Below are 20,518 nucleotides of genomic sequence, written 5' to 3' on the forward strand. Positions count from 1 at the left end.
CCTTTTCACCCATTGTGGTAAGTTTAGCTTTAATTTCAGAGATAAAGGGAGTTTTTTTCTTTCATCTATGTATTTAAAAAATAGTTATTTATTGATTTAGAAAGTTATAAGATTATAGGACATAGAATTGTAATGTCACATGACACCCATCACGAAAGTTTTGTGTTCTCCCCATCCATAACCTGCATAATTCTTTTTTTGAATATTTGAAATTTATTTTAACAGAAAACCATAAAGATTATTTTCCTTTTATAATTATTTATAAAAAGGAAACACTAACAAAAGCCATAGGATAAGAGAGGCAGTTTGAACACTCCCTTATAAGTTCAAGATTTTCTTTTCTTTAATTTTTTCTTATGTGTGTATTGAATATTCACCCATTGTGATAAGTTCAGCTTTATTTCAGAGAGAAATTGTGTTTTTTCTTTCATGTATGTAATTTTTTAATAATAGTTATTTAATTATTTAGAAAGTTATAAGATTATAGAATACAGGAGTGTAATGCCACACTGCACTCATCACCAAAGATTTGTGTTCTCCCCACCCAGAGAACCTGCACAATTCTTTTTTTTGAGTATTTGAAATTTTATGTTAACAGAAAAGAAATAATTTTTTTCTTTTTGTAATTTTATTTTATTTTACTGACAAAAATCACAGGATAAGTGAGGCAGTTTGAACTCTCTCTCTTTATAAGTTCATGTTTTCTTAATCTTTCTTTTTGAATATTTGAAATTTTATTTAAACAGAAAACCAATAAAGATTTTTCTTTTTATAATTTTTATTTATAAAAAGAAAACACTGACAAAAACCATAGGATAAGAGAGGCAGTTTGAACACTCCCTCTTTATCAGTTCCTGTTTTTCTTTTTTTATGTGTATACTGCATATTCACCCATTGTGGTAAGTTCAGCTTTATTTCAGACAGAATAGTTGTTTTTTCATTCATCTATGTATTTTCTAAAAAAAATTAGTTATTTAATGATTTTGTTAAAAATAGTTAAGTAATGATTAGTATGAGTACTGCATACTCATTGTAGTAAGTTCAGCTTTATTTCAGAGAGGAATGATGTTTCTTTTTTTCTTTTGTCTATGTATTTTTAAATAGTTATTTAATGATTTAGAAGGTTATAAGATTATAGGATATAGGAGTGTAATGTCACACTGCAGCCATCACCAAAGTTTTGTGTTCTGCCCACCCAGATAAACTGCATAATTCCTTTTTGGGAGTATTTGAAATTTTATTTCAATAGAAAACAAATAAATTTTTTAAAATAATTTATATTTACAAAAAGGAAACACTGAAAAATACCATAGGATAAAAGAGGCCGTTTGAACACTCCCTCTTTATCAGTTCATGTTTTTCTTTTCTTTTTTTCATGTATATACTTCATATTCACCCATTGTGGTAAATTTAGCTTTAGTTCAGAGAAATGGTGTTTTTTTCTTTCATCTATATATTTTTTTACGAATTATTTAATGAGTTATAAGGTTATAAGGTTATAGGAATTCAGAGTGTAATGTCACACTGTACCCATCACCAAAGTTTTGTGTTCTCCCCACCCAGATTACCTGCATAATTTTTTTTATTTTGAGTATTTGAAATTTATTTTAACAGTAAACCAATTTTTTTCTTTTTATAATTTTTATTTAAAAAAATGAAACACTGACAAAAGCCATAGGATAAGAGAGGCAGTTTGAAACTCCCTCTTTATCAGTTTTTTTTTATTTATCTTTTTATCTGTATAATGCCTTTTCATCCATTGTGCTAAGGTCAACTTTATTTAAGAGAGAAATGGTGAGTTTTTTCTTTCCTCTTTGTATTTTATTAAATAATTAGTTATTTAATGATTTAGAAGATTATAAGATTATAGGAAATAGGAGTACAATGTCACACTGCTCCCATCACCAAAGCTTTGTGTTCTTCCCACCCAGATAACCTGCATAATTGTTTTTTCTGAGTAGTTGAAGTATTATTTTAACAAGAAACCAATAAATATTTTTCTGTTTGTAATTTTTATTTATAAAAATTAAAAACTGACAAAAATCATAGGATAAAAGAGACATTTTGAATACTCCCTCTTTATAAATTAATTTTTTTCATGTGTATACTGCAGATTCACCCATTGCGGTAAGTTCAGGTTTATTTGAGAGAAATTGTGTTTTTTTTCCTTTCATCTATGTATGTATATTTTTACATTAGTGATTTAATGATTTAGAAGGTTGTAAGATTTGGTAGGACTTATGTTTCTAGGAATTCTTCCATTTCTTCCAAATTCTCTAGCTTGGTGGCATATAGTTCTTCATTGAAGTTTCACATAATTTTCTGGATTTCTGTGGAGTTAGTTGTGATATCTCCTCTATTGTTTACAATTTTATTTATTTATTTATTTATATTTTAGTGAGTCTGGCTTGGTGTTTTCAATCTTGTTTAATTTTTCAAAGAACCAATATTTGGCTTCATTGATCTTTTGTATGATTCTCTTATTTTTGATGATGTCTATTCTCTAATTTTAGTGATTTCCTTCCTTCTGGTTGCTTTAGGGTTCCTTTGTTCCTCTCCCTCTAAGTCCTTAAGGTGTGCAGTAAGGTCGTTTATTTGAGCTTTTTCTTGTTAATATGTGATTGTATGGCTATGAGTTTCTCTTTCAATACTGCTTTAGCTGTGTCCCAAATATTTTCATAGCTTGTGTCTTCATTTTCATTTGTTTCAAGGAACATTTTAATTTCTTGCTTGAGTGTCTCTTTGACCCAGCGGTTCTTAAGCAACATGTTGTTGAGTTTTCAAAATCTGTGACTTTTAGTAATTTTCTGTTTGTTGTTAAATGTTAGCATTGCTCCCATGTGGTCTGAGAAGATACTTGGGATGATTTCAATGTTCTTGAATTTGTTGATACTATCTTTGTGGCCTAACTTGTGGTCTATCCTTGAGGATGTGCTGTGTGGATTTTAAAGGAATGTGTATTCCTCCTTTTGGGGTTGAAGAACTCTGAAAATGTCCAGGAGGTCTAGTCTGTCTAGCTCTTCATTTAATTCTCTTGTTTCTTTGTTGATTCTTTGCTTTGTTGATCTAAGTGTGAGAGTGGGGTTTTAAAGTATCCCACTATTATTGTAGTACTATTGATGTATTTTTGTAGTTCTTTCAGTAGATGTTTGATATATTAGATGGTTCTTCATTGGGTGTATAGATATTAATAATTGTTAAATCTTCTTGGTTGATTGATCCTCTAATCATTATGTAATGGCCTTGCCTATCTTTTATTACTTTATTTAATTTAAAGTCTATGGTGTCAGAGATGAGTATGGCTGTTCCTGCCCTTTTTTGTGGTCCATTAGCCTGTATGATAGTTTTCCATCCTTTCACTTTAAGTCTGTTTGTCTTGTTGGGTCAGGTGGGATTCTTGCAAGCAGAAATTTTATTTTAAGAGGAAAGCAATAAATATTTTTTTCTTTTTGTAACTTTTATTTATAAGAAGGAAACACTGACAAAAATCATAGAAGAGGCAGTATGAACACACTCTCTTTATAAATTCATGTTTTTCTTTTCTTATTTTCATGTGTATTCTGCATCCATTGTCATAAGTTCAGCTTTTTTATATTTTATTTTATTTTATGTATTTATTCCCTTTTGTTGCCCTTGTTGTTTTATTGTTGTAGATATTACTGTTGTTGTCATTGTTGGATAGGACAGAGAGAAATAGAGGAGAGGAATACAGAGGAGGAGAGAAAGATAGACACCTGCAGACCTGCTTCACTGCCTGTGAAGCGACTCCCCTGAAGGTGGGGAGCCGGGGTTCGAACCGGGATCCTTATGCCGGTCTTTGTGCTTTGCACCACCTGCGCTTAACCCACTGCGCTACAGCCCGACTCCCAAGTTCAGCTTTATTTCCAAGAGAAAGGGTGGGTTTTTTCATCTATGTATTTTTAAAAGCCTTAGTTATTTAATGATATAGGATATTTAATGATTTAGAAGGTTATAAGTTTATAGGATATAGGAGTGTAATGTCACACTGCACCCATTACCAAAGTTTTGTGTTCCCCCCACCCAACCTGCATAATACTTTTTTTGAGTATTTGAAATTTTAATTTAACAGGAAACCAGTAAAGATATTTTTCCTTTTATAATTTTTATTTATAAAAAGGAAACACCCACAAAAGCCATAGGAGAAGAGTGGCAGTTTGAACACTCCCTCTTTATGAATTCATGTTTTCCTTTTCATTTGTTCATGTGTATACTGTATATTCACCCATTGTTGTAAGTTCAGGTTTATTCCAGAGAGAAATGGTGTTTTTTTTTTCATCTATGTATTTTTTTAAAAAAATAGTGATTTAATGATTTAGAAGGTTATAACGCTAGAAGAAGAAGAAGGTTATAAGATTATAAGTTATAGGAGTGTAATGTCACACTGCACCCATCACCAAAGCTTTGTGTTCTCCCTACCCAGATAACCTGTGTAATTCTTTTTTTTTAGTATTTGAAATTTTATTTTAAAAGGAAACCAATAAAGATTTTTTTCTTTTTATAATTTTTATTTGTAAAAAGGAAACACTGACAAAAGCCATAGGATAAGAGAGACAGTATGAACACTCCACCTTTATAAGTTCATGTTTTTCTTTTCTTTTTTTTTTTTTCATGTATATATTGCCTTTTCTGGGGGGGGTTTAAAATTTTTTAATTATTGGTTTAATAATTATTAACAAGACTAAGATAACAGGGGCACAATTCCATACACTTCCCACCACCAGATTTCTGTATCCCATACCATTAGAAGCTTCCCTATTCTTTTTTTAAAGTATTTTTTATGTATAAAAAGGAAACACTGACAAAAGCCATAGGAAAGAAGGGTACAACCCCACACAATTCCCACCACTAGAATTCCCTTCTGCTGATAGCTTTCCTATTCTTAATCCCACTGGGAGCATGGACCAAAGGACATTATGAGGTGCAGAAAGTGGAAGGGCTGGTTTCTATAATTAAGTTCATGTTTTTCGAAGTCATATCTCACAAATAGCTGAGACCATCTGGCAGTTGGCTTGAACCTCCCTGCCTCACAATATCCTGTCCTTCCTTCATATTTGATGTTACTGGGAAGATTATGGTTTACAGCACAGTTGTTGAAATATAAGTACAGTTCATATGACCTTGTAATAGGTGTCTGCACACCACTCCCCAAACTTATAGATGTAACTTCAGAACCAAGTACAAATAAGGAAAATTCATGATGCAACTTGAACTGGGTGTGGAGTATTACACAAAGCAAAGTTCTCTGGGAAAGGAAGAAATGGGGGCAGAGAGGGTATTAGATACTCAGTGCATGATGATGAAAATTTGGGTGAGGGGTTCTTTACCTTTTATTTATTTTTGACATCCCATTATTCCTTTAGGGTATTCATGCATGCAGTATTTAATTTATATTATACTATATATGTGTATACAATGTGTATTATGTCTATATTCTTTTAACAATATTAGTGATTTAATATTGATTTACAAAATTCCAAGATAATAGGTGTTTAATTCTACACCTTTCCCACCACAAGAGTTCCATGTCCCCATTCCAACCATTAGAAACTGCATTAGTTATTTCAAAGGGCTGTTATTTCTATATCTATTTATATTTATATATTTTCCCTATTTTTAATGTGATCCAGCTTTATCTTTCTATGTCACACCTACTACTTCCAAGTGTCTTCCTTCTCTCTCTCTCTCTCTCTCTCTCTCTCTCTCTCTCTCTCTCTCCAGGACCTGATGGAATTGGAATTCAAAGACCTCTGGCTATCATTTCCTACCGTTTATCCCTCTGGGGTTATGGATGGACCAAAAACTTTTATAGGGTGCAGAAGGGGAAAGGTCTGGATACTTAAACTGAGGCAACCAATTTTAATTATGATGAATAGTGGTTACAGGAGTATAAGATTACAGGATAGAGTTTCATATTGCACCACCACCAAAGTTCTGTGACCCGGTCTCCCCACGATAGTCAGATAGTCATCATAGTTCTCAGAGTCTTAGAGACATTTTTTGCTTACTTCTGGATTTTGTGAGTTGATATGTATTAGTTCTCTAGATTGCACATGTGAAGCCATCCAGTAATTGTCTTTTATCTCTGCTCATTTTGCTAAGCATAGTGACATCCAGTTCCATCAATTTTGTCCCAAGGGACACAATATCATATTGTTGATTTTAGGGTGGTATTCCATGAAGTATATATCCTATAAGAACAACAACTACTGCTGCTGCTGCTATGTCTCTTCCTCCTCCTCCTCTTTTCTTTTATGCATCTTTTCTTTTGCGTCCAGGGTTGTTGCTGGGGCTTAAATCCTCTGCTCGTGGAGGCCTTTTTTAAAAATTTTATTGGATAGGACACAGAGAGGGAGGGGGATAGAGAGGGATATAGACACAGAGACACCTGAAGACTTGCTTCACTGCTTGTGAGCTGACCCCCCCCCCCAGCAGGTGGCTAGTCAGGCACTTGAACTGGATCCTTGTGTGAGTCCTTGTGTTTTGTACTATGTGCATCACCTCCTGGCCCCCACATTTGTTCTCTTTCTTTCTTTCTTTTTTACTAGACCACTTCTCAGCTCTGGCTATGGTGGTACAGGAGATTGAACCTGAAACTTTGGACCCTCAGGCATGAGAGTCTGTTTGCATAACCATTATGCTGTCTACCCTCCCCCTACCCCACTTCATAACTATTTTTAAAAATTTTATTTATAAAAAGGAAACACTGGGGAGTCGGGCGGTGGCGCAGTGGGTTAAGCGCACTTGGCGCAAAGCGCAGGGACCAGCATAAAGATCCCGGTTTGAGCCCCGGCTCCCCACCTGCAGGGGAGTCGCTTCACGGGCGGTGAAGCAGGTCTGCAGGTGTCTATCTTTCTCTCCCCTCTCTCTCTGTTTTCCCCTCCTCTCTCCATTTCTCTCTGTCCTATACAACAACAAAGCAACGTCAATAATGGCAATAATAACCGCAACAAGGCTGCAACAACTAGGGCAACAAAAAGGGGAAAAAATGGCCTCCAGGAGCGGTGGATTCATGGTGCAGGCACCGAACCCAGCAATAACCCTGGAGAAAAAAAAAAAAGGAAACACTGACAAAACGATAAGAGGGGTGCAACTCCACAAAATTCTCATTACCAGATATCCATATCCCATCCCCTCCCCTGATAGCTTTTCTATTCTTTATCCCTCTGGAAGTATGGATCCAGGGTCATTATGGGGTGCATAAGGTGGAAGGTCTGACTTTTGTAATTGCTTCCCACTGAACATGGACATTGATAGGTCGATTCTGGGCAAGCGGGGCTCCAGGACACATCAGTAGAGTCGTCTGCCCACGGAATTCCAGTTGGCACCATGGTAGCATCTGGAACCTGGTTGCTGAAAAAGAGTTAAGCTATAAAGCAGAACAAATTGTTGACCAATCATGAACCTAAAGGCTGGAATAGTACAGATGAAGATTTGGGGGTCTCCATTTTGTAGATAGTTAGTAGGCCTATTTTAGTTACATTCCAAAGGGCCCATGACTACTCATTTTTTGTCTTTTCTTTTTTTTTTCCTGAGCTTGACATCTGATATGCACGTGGATCCAAGTTATTGTCTGGAGAGATGATGTCATGGCTCATCCCATAAGTTCTTTATCCAGTCATTTGTTGATGGAATTTAGGCTGTTTCCACTTTGGCTACTGTGAATAATACAGTCATGAACATAGGGGAGCATATGCCCCTTAAAGTTAGTGTTTGCATGTCCTTTGGATCATTCAAGAGTGGTATTGTTGGGTTAAAATGTTTTGGTTTGCTTAAGGACTAATCATACAGTCTTCCACAGGGGCTGCACCAGTTTGCATTCCCACCAACAAAGTATCAGAATCCCTCCCCCCTTTTCTTCTTTTCTTTCTCTCTTTCCTTCTGTTTCTTCCTTTGTTTCTTTCTTTCTCTATTTCTTTCCTCTTTTTTTGCCTCTAGGGTTATCACTTGCATTATGAATTCACTACTCCTGGTGGCCATTTTTTCCATTTATTATTTATTTTATTGATCACAATGCTCTGTCCATTTTGTCCTTTTTCCAATGCCTTTGCTTCTTTTGTTGCAGTTGTGTTTCCAATTCTATTCTACCACTGGTGAACTAATTTAGAGATTTAGAGTTGTTTTTTTTTTTTTTCCTGTAGGATGCTTTTTCATAATTCTTGCAGTCAGGACTTGTTTCTGCATGTTTGGGACAGTTTTAATGTTTCCTCTATATTAAAAACTAATTTAGCAGGGTAGAGTATTTGTGGATGGTGATCTGTATCTTTTAGTTCAGTGAATGTCATTCCATTCTCTTATTCCTAATGTTTGTGGTGAGAAATCTGGGGGTTCTGTTTTTGTATGTCAAATTCTTTTTTCCTCTTGTGGCCTACATTAGCGTTTCTTAGTCTTTGCTTTTGGATCATTTTTCAGTGTTGTGTCCGGGTGAGGTCACTTTAAATTAAAAGCCCTGTGTGTTTACTCAGCTTCCTCTTATGTTGATATTTTTAGCATTTCTCAGGTGTGCAAAATTACTGCTATGACTTCTTTGAATATGATCTCTGCTGCTCTCTCCTTCTTTTCATCATTAGGTATTCCAGTTACTCTGACTTTTTTTCTGATGGAGTCCACTGTTTCATCCAGAATTTCTTCATTTTTCATAAGACTTTCCTCTACAAAATGCTTTCACTAAAAGAGTGCGGTGATTTTATCTTTTAACCTTGATATTCTCTTCCTAACAATTATTCTATTTTCTAGGTATCCTGTGTAAGCCCTAAAGCCCTCTAGAACATTGTTCACTTCATGTAACACTATTCAAAGTTTTCTTTGTAAATTTTGTAGCTCTTTCACGAAATGTTCCCTAAGATTATGTATTTGTGTTTATATGTTATGCTTGGAGTCTATTTATTTATTTTTTTTTAATTTTATTACTTTTATTTATTTATTGGATAGAGACAGCCAGAAGTTGAGAGGGAAAGGGATGATAGAGGAGAGAAATGGAGAGACATCTGAAGCCCTGCTTCATCATTTTTGAAGCTTCATCATTTCTGAAGCTTCATCATTTTTGAAGCTTCATCATTTTTGAAGCTTCATCATTTTTGAAGCCAGGGGCTCGAACTTGGGTCCTTGAGCACTGTATCATGGGCGCTCCACCAGGTGTACCATCACCTGGCCCCAAGTATTGAATTTTCTTAATACTGTTTTCTGAGATCAAACTCAAGACATTTTTTTTTCAAATCTTTTTGTCCATGTTTTGCTTAAATGTGGTATTTGCTGTTTAGCCTGCAGATGACTCTGTTTCTCTCTCTTTTTTTTTTCATTATGTTTTTGTGGGTTGAGCATCTATCATAGTCACTTGTGTGGGTTTAGGCAGTGAGTTTTTATTGCCTTGTTCCAGACTTTATTTTGGGCTCTCATAGCCCATCACTATGAGAATGAATCCCAACAGAGCAGATGTGAAAACTGAGACTAATAACCAAGATCAACAGGCTGTCTCTCATGCTAGAAGACATCCCCACAGTAAAGCAAAGAAGGGAACAGAGGAGCAACCCAGGGTTTAAAGCACTAGTGGCAATACAGTGTCAGTACTCATATAGTCTTTGTCTTATTTTATTTAAGGGAAAAAAGTCCTTCCAGGGGTTCTATAGTGTATGAAGTCATCTTGGCAGGACACTGAGTGGAGACTGTCCTAGCTGATGTCTCAGGAGCAGCTGGTGTGCAACTCATAGGAGGCAACTGCACTCTGGAGAGATGGATCCAGCTGTCGATCCCCAGGACATTCACTGGAGTCTCTCAGTCATGGAGGCTTTCATCATCTGAGCTCTCCAAACCATCACTGAAGGATGATGGTGATGCCACCTGTAACTCAGTCCATTGAGGTCCACCCTCACCGGTCTCCAAATGTAGATTCTTCCTTCTGAATTGTTCCATCATTTTGGGTGGAGATGAATGGAGCCATGTTAGTCCACTGAGGTTCACTTTTACCAGTCTGGAAACTTGGATTCAACCTTCCCAATTGTTCATTGAAAGTGGTGGAGGTGATTGGAGCTTCCATTCCAGGTAATTAAATATCAGATAAATTGTCACTATTGCATCCGCTGCTTTCATCATCAGAATCCAGGAAGGTAACAATATCTTTTGCTAATTTGGATATTTGCACCACCTTCTTAGTTCCCTGCAATCTTCCATCTCTGGCCTTGTTTCTTAGCTTCGCCTTTATGACCCGCTTCTTCAGTGGCTCCTTTGTGGTAGAAGTATGTGCTACCTCAGTGTCAGATGAAGACACATCTCCCTCTGACCCACCACGGAAGACACCTGTATCAGAACCCTCTAATGGAGCTGGAAATTCTTCACATATGGTCAAGTCTTAAACTCACTCTAGAATGCAATAATTTCTCTACGTGTCCTTCTCTGTCAAAGGTTTCAGTCCCTGACTGGGACGGCCCACTGCTGAGGATCAGTGAACACAGGGTTGGATTCCTCTTCAACAAACATTCCTAAACTTGGAGTATACAGGTCATTGGATCCGAAAGACAAGCACTGGAGTGCTGGCAGCCTGTTCTCCTTCTCTTGGGGCTGCTTGAATGTTCCAAGCTACCGCCTCTGTCTCTTCACTGATGACTCTGTGAACACTGACATTTTCCACTGGGAAGTCCTGAAAAGAATACAGAAAAGACCATGAGAATCAGATATGTTGGAAGTTTGTTCTCTTGGAGTATCTCTGAAATCCTGAGGACTGAAATCAAAATCCTTGCATGCATGGAGAACTTGTGTCAAAAATGTCAAGTGTTTCCTGAGAATGCATCCCTCAAGTCAGTAGTATCTGTTAGTTACAATATTCTTAATTCAAGACGAGAATCTGTCACTATAAATGCCCCTCAATATAGTTAATATATTGATTTTGCCAATTTTGACTCAAGTATCAATTAAAGAGATTCTCCTTATCTCTCCAAATTCAACAACACCTCGTATATATTAACTAAAGGAACTGTTTTTCTTTTTATTTATTTAAGAAAGGAGACACTAACAAAATCATAGGATGGGGGGTACAACTCCACACAATCCCCGCCACCCAATCTCCATATCCTATCCTCTCCCCAACAGCTTTCCCATTCTCTATCCCTCTGGGACCATGGACACAGGGTCATTGTGGGTTGCAGAAGGTGGAAGGTCTGGCTTCTGTTATTGCTTCCCTGCTGAACATGGGCTTTGACTGGTCGGTCCATACTCCCAGTCTGCCTCTCTCTTTCCCTAGTAGGGTGGGTCTCTAGGGAAGCGGAGCTCTAGGATGCTTTTTTTGTGGTCCATTAGCCTGTGGGAGTTGAGTGGCAGCACACCTGGTTAAGCACACTTGGTGCAAAGTGACTGGCATAAGTATCCCGGTTCCAGCCCTCGACTCCCCACTTGCAGGGGAGTTGCTTCACGGGTGGTGAAGCAAGTCTGCAGGTGTCTGTCTTTCTCTCTCCCTCTCTGTCTTCCCTTCCTCTCTCCATTTCTCTATATCTATCCAGCAACGACAACATCAATAACAGTAATAACTACAATAGAACAACAAGGGAAACAAAAGGGAATAAATATTTTTAAAAAACAAACAAACAAAAAAGAGTCAAGTGCCTTAGCCACTGCTTCACCTCCCGGACCACTAAAGTTCATTTTTCTATAACAAAATAATAATTGGTAACACGTGGGGGTCTTCTTAATTTACATAAAGTGTCATCCTGAAAAGAAAATATTCCCACACAACATATTATTCTGTGACTACTACTTATTTATAATGGGAGTAGTTTATAAAGTGATTATCTCAACTATTTGTCTCAATTACTTAGAGGTCCCTATAGTTGTTTTATTTCTTTCAGCAATACATGAATAATATAGTCAAACCTACATTCCTAAATAGGTGGACCATTCATTGGTGCAAAGTGAAAATTCCAAGACCTTGATGTCATTACCAAGGTTGCATCATTATTTTTTTTTAAGCTGGGGGTGAAGTGGCAAAGAATATAAAACCTGGAGTCAAGGTTAGTTTTGACAGATCCTTATGAACCCACTTTTTCCAAGGATAGAAATCTTGAAGCATAGAGCAGGGGTAGATAACATAATGGTTATGCAAAGAGATTCTCATGCCTGAGGCTCCAAAGTCTCAGACTCCAATTCTGCATGACCACCCCTGACACACACACACCACCACCACCACCACCACTATAAACTAGAGCTAAGCAATGCTCTGGATAAAAAAGTGTGTGGGGGGGAGAGGAGGGGAGAAGGAGGAAAAGGGGAAGAAAGAGAACTTGAAGCATGTGGCTTAATCAATATTTCTTGATTCCTACAATCATATGAATCCAGGTCATTTGCTGGGTCAAGTGTTTTGCTTTCTTTTTTGGCTAAGATGAAAAACCACAGAGCAATTAGTACCCTTATAATATAGAAAAGATGCAGGCAGTTCCCAAATATATCATATCTCCTAGTCTAGCCTCTTAAAGAAAGAAAAGGAGAACTTTTTCTCTTAAATGGACATCAAAATTGTTTTGGGGGAGTCTGCGATAGCGCAGTGGGTTAAGCTTGCACATGTTGCAAAGCTCAAGGACCTGCTTAAAGGATCCCAGTTCAAGCCCTGGGCTCCCCACCTGCAGGGGAGTCCCTTCACAAGCTGTGAAGCAGATCTGCAAGTGTCTATCTTTATCTCCTCCTCTCTATCTTCCCCTCCTCTCTCCAGTTTTCTGTTCTATTCAACAATGATGACATCAATAACAACAATAATAATTACAACAATAAAAAAGGGCAACAATAGTTTTGGTATGGGGAATTCAACCTGGGACTTTAGAGCCTCAGACATGAGAGTGCTGAGATTCATATTATCTAAGCTACTTTGTATTATACATAGTTTATGTACTGTGGAGTTCTAGGAATTTACTACATTGTACTATCAGTTATTCTAGTATTAACTCCAATGAAAAATGAGTCAGATTCTAAATGTTTTGGAATGCTTAAAACAGCATGAATTCACTATCCTGCTTATCAACAGGCACATAACAAAGAATTCAGAAAATTACTCTGAGATATAGTAAAAAAAAAATCACACACAAAACTACCATATTTTGCTAGTATGAAGTTTATCATGCTTATATTTTTTCAAAATTCATGCTCTATGACTCCATGACCCCTAACAGTCTAAATTTTTGAGCTTTCTCTGAAATTACTGATGAAAATTAGATACTGAGATGAGAAGTGTTTCAATTGGTATTAACCAGTTATGAGGTCATCATAACTATCTTAAAAATGAGACAAAAGAGTCGGGAGGTAGCTCAGCAGGTTAAGCACACGTGGCTCAAAATAACAAGGACCCCAGTAATGATCCAGGTTTGAGCTGCCCCCTCACCCCCCAGCTTTTATCAAGCTAGTTCTTTTAATATTTATTTATGCCTTTTTGTTGCCCTTGTTGTTTTATTGTTGTAGTTATTGATGTTGTCGTTGTTGGATAGGATAGAGAGAAATGGAGAGAGAAGGGGAAGACAGAGGGGGAGAGAAAGATAGACACCTGCAGACCTGCTTCACCATCCAGGAAACGACTCTCCTGCAGTTGGGGAGCCAGGACCTTGAACTGGGATCCTTATGCTGGTCTTTGCACTTTGCACCACCTGTGCTTAACCCACTTCATTAAGGCCCGACTCCCTGCTAGTTCTTTTGTTAAAATATATTCATTTATTCCCTTTTGTTGTCCTTTTTTTGTAGTTATTATTGTTGTTGTTGATGATGTCTTCCTTGTTGTGTATGACAAAAAGAAATGGAGAGGGGAAGACAGAGAGGGAGAGAGAAAAACACCTGCAGACCTGCTTCACTGCTTGTGAAGAGACTCCCCTGCAGGAGGGGAATCCAGAGGTTGAACCAGGATCCTTATGCAGGTCCTTGAGCTTTGCAAAACATGCACTTAACCTGCTGTGCTACCACCCGAATCCCTATCATTCTAGTTCTATATGAAAACATGAGAGGAAAGGAAGGTGGGGAAGAAGAAACTAAATACTGTCAATATAAAGATGAATTTACTTTAACAAAGTGTAAAAAAGGACACTATACTGGGGTGTATGTGTGTGCATGTGTTGACACACAAGGGCACTGGCTGCTTACAGAAAAGACATTAATACAGGAACCTATTTTACTACTTGGTTTGGCAGAAGAAAATACAAAATGAATCAAAATAGTTTAAGTATTAAGACTACTAAAAAGAAATCAGGTTTGGACAAGACCCAGGAGGTATGAACAATGGTTTAAAATAGCTGTTACCAAAAGTAGCTTCAAAATCCTGAAATCTATGTCACCATTGGTACTCAAAATACTCCATAAGTCCCGGTTCCAAACTGTTTTCAATAGGAAGTCACTAAATTCTAATTTGATAAATTTCTGCTGAAGAAATAAAGTCTACAGGCTCAAAATCATTAGTCTTACTCTGAAAAATTCTTAAACCACAGGTTATTGCCCATACTTCAAGAACAAAAGTTTTTTTAGAGCTTCCTAATTTCGTACATATGAGTTCCCCAAAGTAAAAACAAATAAAAAATCTTTGTTATTATTAGTTATTTCCTGCAACCCAAAAATTTTAAATTTAATAGTCATGTAACAACAGCCCATAGGAATATTTCTAAATTTCAATTATATGTATCACATAGAAATACATGAAGACTAAACTTCTCTATCAGTAAGACACAAGAGGAGATGGTTACAACTTTTTAATAAGAGCTTTATATTATGGTGGAGGAAAGAAATAAAAATCATCTATGCCATGAAGACAAGCTGACTGAAAAACAAGAAAAAGTCCTTTCCTTAATTACTAAGACCATTAGGTTACTAAATTATGATTATTAAGTTGGGCCTTGATCCTATTTTTAAAATTGATTTTGTGAGTTTTTGTTTTGTTTTGTTTTGTTTTGTTTTTCCCTCCGGGGCTATTGCTGGGCTCAGTGCCTGCACCATGAATCCCCTGCTCCTGGAGGCCATTTTTCCCCCCTTTGTTGCCCTTGTTGTAGCCTCGTTGTGGTTATCATTATTATCATTGTTGATGTTGTTCACTGTTGGACAGGACAGAGAGAAATGGATAGGAGGAGAAGAGAGAGAGGGGGAGGGAAAGACACCTGCAGACCTGCTTCAAAGCCTGTGAAGTGACTCCCCTGCAGGTGGGGAGCCTGGGGCTCAAACCTGGATCCCTACACTGGTCCTTGCGCTTTGCTCCATGTGCTCTTAACTCACTGTGCCACCACCTGACCCCCTGGTGAGCATTTTTAACATTTACCTTTTTTCAACAAGTCACTTCACAGAAAACACTCTCAAAAAAGTTCCTGGCAGACTCTGTATAAGATACAGAGACTGATACCAAAAGTACAATGATTACAATGATACAAGGAAAGATGACAAGGAATCAAATAATCTTAGACATTACTTTACTGTAATCAAGAGTAAGAGTTCTTTTTGGACAATGGTCTTTTCTCACCTCACTTTAATCATTATGATGGTTAGTATAATATTCAGATGCTTTTTGTAATTAATATAAAACAAAATAATCAGATTTCTGGAAAATTTTGCACAATTTTAATAGATTATTTTCAGCAGAGATCTAAATTTGGAAGTAACCACCTTTTATTCACACCCTATCCCTTCTCATTAAATATTAAGGTTATCTCATTTTTGGAACCCAGGAGGCTTACACTTGATCTCTGTACCTTTCCTCGAATATTTCCGTTCCTCCTTCTTACCGGGAATCTCCTCTCTACTTGTTCCTTGTCCAAACTTGACTCCTGTCCAAGACTCAGTATATACCCATCTCTTAATTATTTAACTAATAATTATTTAACTCACTCTCTTTTAAATTCCACTACAGAGAAAACACTGCCAATTTTTATGTCCATAGTACTGCATGCTATCACAAGATATCTGAAGTGTCATTTTTAGATTACTGTGAGCGGAAACACAATTCATATCTTTCACATGTGTAATCTCAGCAAGAAACTCTTTAGTACATCCGACAAATAGCAAAGAATAAGGGTTTTCAACAAGGAGGGCATGCCCTGAAGAAAAGAGGGAAGAGGTGCATGAATAAACTGAAGTACAAAGGATAAGTACTTGCCTAGAGAATAGTGAATGAATTTTTAAAAAAATGAAATTCTTAAAACTTGAAACAAACAGTGGGGGTATAGAATAATGGTTATTCAAAAAGACTTTCATGCCCAAGGCTCTCAAGTCCCAGGTTCAATCCCCCACACCACCATAAACCAGAGTTGAGCAGTGCTCTAGTAAAGAAAAAAAATTGAAACAAACAAGAGATCCCCCAAAATAAATTTTCACAGGCTTGATTTTTTTATATTTTATCACTTGAAATTATTTACAAGACTCTTGTTCCCATGATAGGTTTCATTACACCTCACTTTCTACCAATCTGTCATCTTCCTCCATAATAGACCAAGGGCCTCAACACCCTTCCCAACTCCCTTTACAGGCGTTGCACCAAAGGACTATTTAAAAAAATATTTTATTTATCTTAGATCTGAGAGAAATTCAGAGAGGGAGAGAGACACAGAAAGAAACACCAGAGCACTGCTCAGCTCGGGCTTATGGTGGTTCGAGGGATTGAACCTGCGATTTAGGAGCCTCAGGCATGAGAGTCTGTTTGCATAACCCTTATGCTATCCCCTGCCCAGGACTATTTTTTTTAATCAAAGTCTGAAGAATGACAAAAGATAGAAAAATGTTGAACCAATGAGCGACCCCCTACTTAATGTAAATGAAGTCATAGGGACCAGGCAGAGTGGCTCACTTGGTAGAGCATACATATTACTTTGTAGGAGGTGAGAAGGGGTAAACTTCACAAGGGGTAAAGCAGGGATAAAATGTGTGCCTTTTTTCTCTCCTTATCTCTCCCTTCCCTTAAAAAAAAAAAAAAAAAAAAAAAAAAAAAAGCTTTTCAGGAGCAGGGGATTTGTCATCTAGGCATGAAGCTCCAGCAATAATCCTGGTGGCAAATAAAAAGGAAAGAAAAAAGAGAAAAAGAAAAAAACTGTAAACAAACAGGGAAGTCCAAAAATAAAGGCATCTAGATACACTTTGGTATTAAAAAATCAGGATAGAGGGCCTGGCAGTAGTGTCCTGGGTTAAGATGCAAAGCCCAAGGACTGGCATAAGGATCCTGGTTGGAGTCCTTGGCTCCCCACCTGCAGGGGAGTAGCTTCACAGGCAGTGAAACAGGTTTGCAGGTATCCTTCTGTCCCCCTTTCTGTCTTCCCCTTCTCTCTCCATTTCTCTCTGTCCTATCTAGCAACAACGACAGCAATAACAACAACAATAAGAAGAACTATGAACAACAAGGGAAACAAAGGGGAAAATAGCCTCTAGGAGCCGTGGATTCTTGGTGCAGGCACCGAGCCCCAGCAAAACCCTGGAGGCAAAAAAATTAAAAAATTAAGGATAGTCATAGTCTGGACAGAACTTGAAGATACTTGATAAGCCAGAAGGAGGACAAATACCAAACAATAGCACTCACAGATGAAACCTACAAGTAAAGGTGGTAAAGGGAAATAATAAGGTGAGCTTGGCTGACTGGTGTACTTCACCAGAAGAAAGAAAGGCTGCAAGATGAAGCTCCCCCAGCTCTCTACCGGCAGCGGGAGAGGGCTTCACAAGCAGCAAAACAGGACTGCAGGTGTCTATCTTTCTCTCTCCCTATCTCCCCCTGTTCTCTCAATTTCTCTCTGTCCTATCTAGTAAAATGGGGAAAAAATGGCAGCCAGGAGCAGTGGACTCATAGTACCAGCAATGAGGTCCAGCGATATCCCTGGAAGCAAAAGAAAAAATAAGACAATACTATGAATCTATCAAGAACAATGAACCCACCTTCTCTGACCCATCTTGGACAGAGCTAGAAGGAGTTATGTTAAGCGAGCTAAGTCAGAAAGATAAAGATGAGTATGGGATGATCCCACTCATCAAAAGAAGTTGATTAAGAAGATCTGAAAGGGAAACTAAAAGCAGGACCTGACCAAATTGTAAGTCGGGCACTAAAGTAAAAACCCTGTGGTGAGGGGTAGACATGCAGCTTCCTGGGCCAGTGGGGGGTGGAAGTGGGTGGGAGGAATGGGACACAGTCTTTTGGTGGTGGGAATGGTGTTTATGTACACTCCTAGTAAATGTAGTCATATAAATCACTAGTTAATTAATATGAGAGGGGGAAAATTAATTGTATGTCTCGAAGTTTTTTAAAACACAGACTGAGTCTCTTTAATATATAGGCTGTGTATTTGATATGCGGACTCTCTCAAAAGTCTAGATCAAGTAGATCAGAAGCAACCAATATACAAGATACTGGGTACTGTACATCAAACCCTAACAAAAGGACTTTTCAAAGTTAATCCAATTACCAAATGATGTGATTGATAACATTAACTATAGATTGTCTTTTTGAACCCTAAGGCAGCAGGAACCTCACATCTCCACTACAGAGCCTCTACTTCCCCCAGTCCTGGAACCCTTGGATAGGGCCCACTTTCCCATATGCCTCTCCCAATCCATATAAAATAATATTGCATCTGCCGATCACAACCTAATCAACACAATGATTGCCACCTCAACATGCTTCAGCTCAGACTATGTCCAGAGACTTCACTTGTGGAATGCCAACCCTTTAGCTTCATTACTCGGGTGAGACCTTTCCTTTCATAGTATACTCTTAATTCCATCTCAGGTGGTTCACTTTCTAACAAAGTCCCAAAACCTAGATATACACTAGTTTCTGTGAGAGAGAGCATATGTTCACACGTATCCATAAACTACTGCAAAATATATACCTGAAAGCAGAAGTACACTAGAGTTTGCAGTGAGTATCCCCCTAACACTTCCTCTCCACTGTTCCAAGCTTTGGGTCCATGATTGCTCAACAATTTGTTTGGCTTTGTATGTTAACGCTCTTTTCAGTCACCAGGTTCCAGATGTCATCAGGATGCTGGCCAGGGTTCCCTGGACTAAAGACCCCACCAATGTGTCCTGGAGCTCTGCTTCCCCAGAGACCCACCCTACTAGGGAAAGAGAGAGGCAGACTGGGAGTATGGACCGACCAGTCAACGCCCATGTTCAGTGGGGAAGCAATTACAGAAGCCAGACCTTCCACCTATGCAACCCACAAGGACCCTGGGTCCATGCTCCCACAGGGATGGAGAGTGGGAAAGCTATCAGGGGAGGGGGTGGAATATGGAGATTGGGTGGTGGGAATTGTGTGGAGTTGTACCCCTCATACCCTATGGTTTTGTTAATTTATCCTTTCTTAAATAAAAAAAGACAATAAACGATGGGTTGGGGAATGCTGAAGCCCTGGTGCCTAATGGGGGAAGATGTTCTTTCCAACACCTACCACGGGGACATGGAGGTTGTACCTATGTGCAAACCATTGGCCTCCTCCATCCCCCCAGCCCCCAGTAAACTGGAAAAAAACTATATAAAGCAAAATAAAATAAATTATGAAATATTAAACATGGTGGACAAATTTGCTTTTAAATGAAAAACTGGGTTAGATAAATCAGAATATTGCCATTTATTTCCAAAGGACTTTAAAGGTACAAGATAAGTTTTTGCCCTATAGTATATCCCCATAATATTTTTACTTGAGAATATTATTTGCATCCATAACATCCTATAAATGAAAACAAATTAAGCAGAGAGCAAATACATATACAGCACACCTTTATAACATTCAGAAAGAATAAAGAAGAGGAGGAAGAGGATACAATCTAGATCTCTTTCTCCAAACTTACTGGACTGACATCAGCACGACAGTTCAACACCAAATGCAGGATAATATTCTACTATATAAGAAAAGCCAGTACATTTCACAAAGGAAATTAAACTCCAGACTTAATTTACAATTTGGGTATTTGATGATGCACCCAAAATTATAGACTTATTTCATTACTAAGACTATTGAAAATCCATGGCTAAACGGGAGGGGTCTGGCGGTAGCACAGCGGGTTAGGCGCAAGTGATGCAAAGCACAAGGACCAGCACAAGGACCCAGGTTCCAACCTGCTCCCCATCTGCAGGGGAGTCTCTTCACAGGCTGTGAAGCAGGTCTGCAGGTGTCTATCTTTCTTTCCCCCTCTCTCCATTTCTCTCTGTTCTATCCAACAACGAACATCAACAACAATGAGAACTGCAACAAGGCTACAACAACAAGGGCAACAAAAAGAGAAAAAAATGGCCTCCAGGAGCAGTGGATTCATGATGAGAGCACTGAACCCCAGCAATAACCCTGGAGGCAAAAACAAACAAAAAAAATCACCTAAATGTTCTAAAAGGGACCAAGCTGATAAAGAACTGTTCAGGAAGTCGGGCAGTAGCGCAGCAGGTTAAACACAGGTGGGGTAAATCCCAAGGACCAGCTTAAGGATCCAGGTTCCAGACCCCCAGCTCCCTACCTGCAGGGGAGTCGCTTCACAGGTGGTGATGCAGGTCTGCAGGTGTCTATCTTTCTCTCCCCCTCTCTGTCTTCCCGTCC

At 38.1% G+C, this 20,518-nt stretch overlaps 1 long non-coding RNA gene across 1 annotated transcript in view; it reads left to right on the forward strand.

Annotated features, from left to right (window-relative positions):
• The window catches only part of LOC132540442 (uncharacterized), a 45,649-nt gene extending 35,942 nt beyond the window's left edge, over window positions 1-9,707 (forward strand). The window contains exon 3 of the long non-coding RNA XR_009551629.1: window positions 9,616-9,707. This is a non-coding gene — a long non-coding RNA (uncharacterized LOC132540442). The remainder of the gene's footprint in view (window positions 1-9,615) is intronic.
• The last annotated feature ends 10,811 nt before the right edge of the window (window positions 9,708-20,518 follow it).

Source organism: Erinaceus europaeus, chromosome 9, assembly GCF_950295315.1.
Source record: "Erinaceus europaeus chromosome 9, mEriEur2.1, whole genome shotgun sequence".
NCBI lineage: Eukaryota > Metazoa > Chordata > Mammalia > Eulipotyphla > Erinaceidae > Erinaceus > Erinaceus europaeus.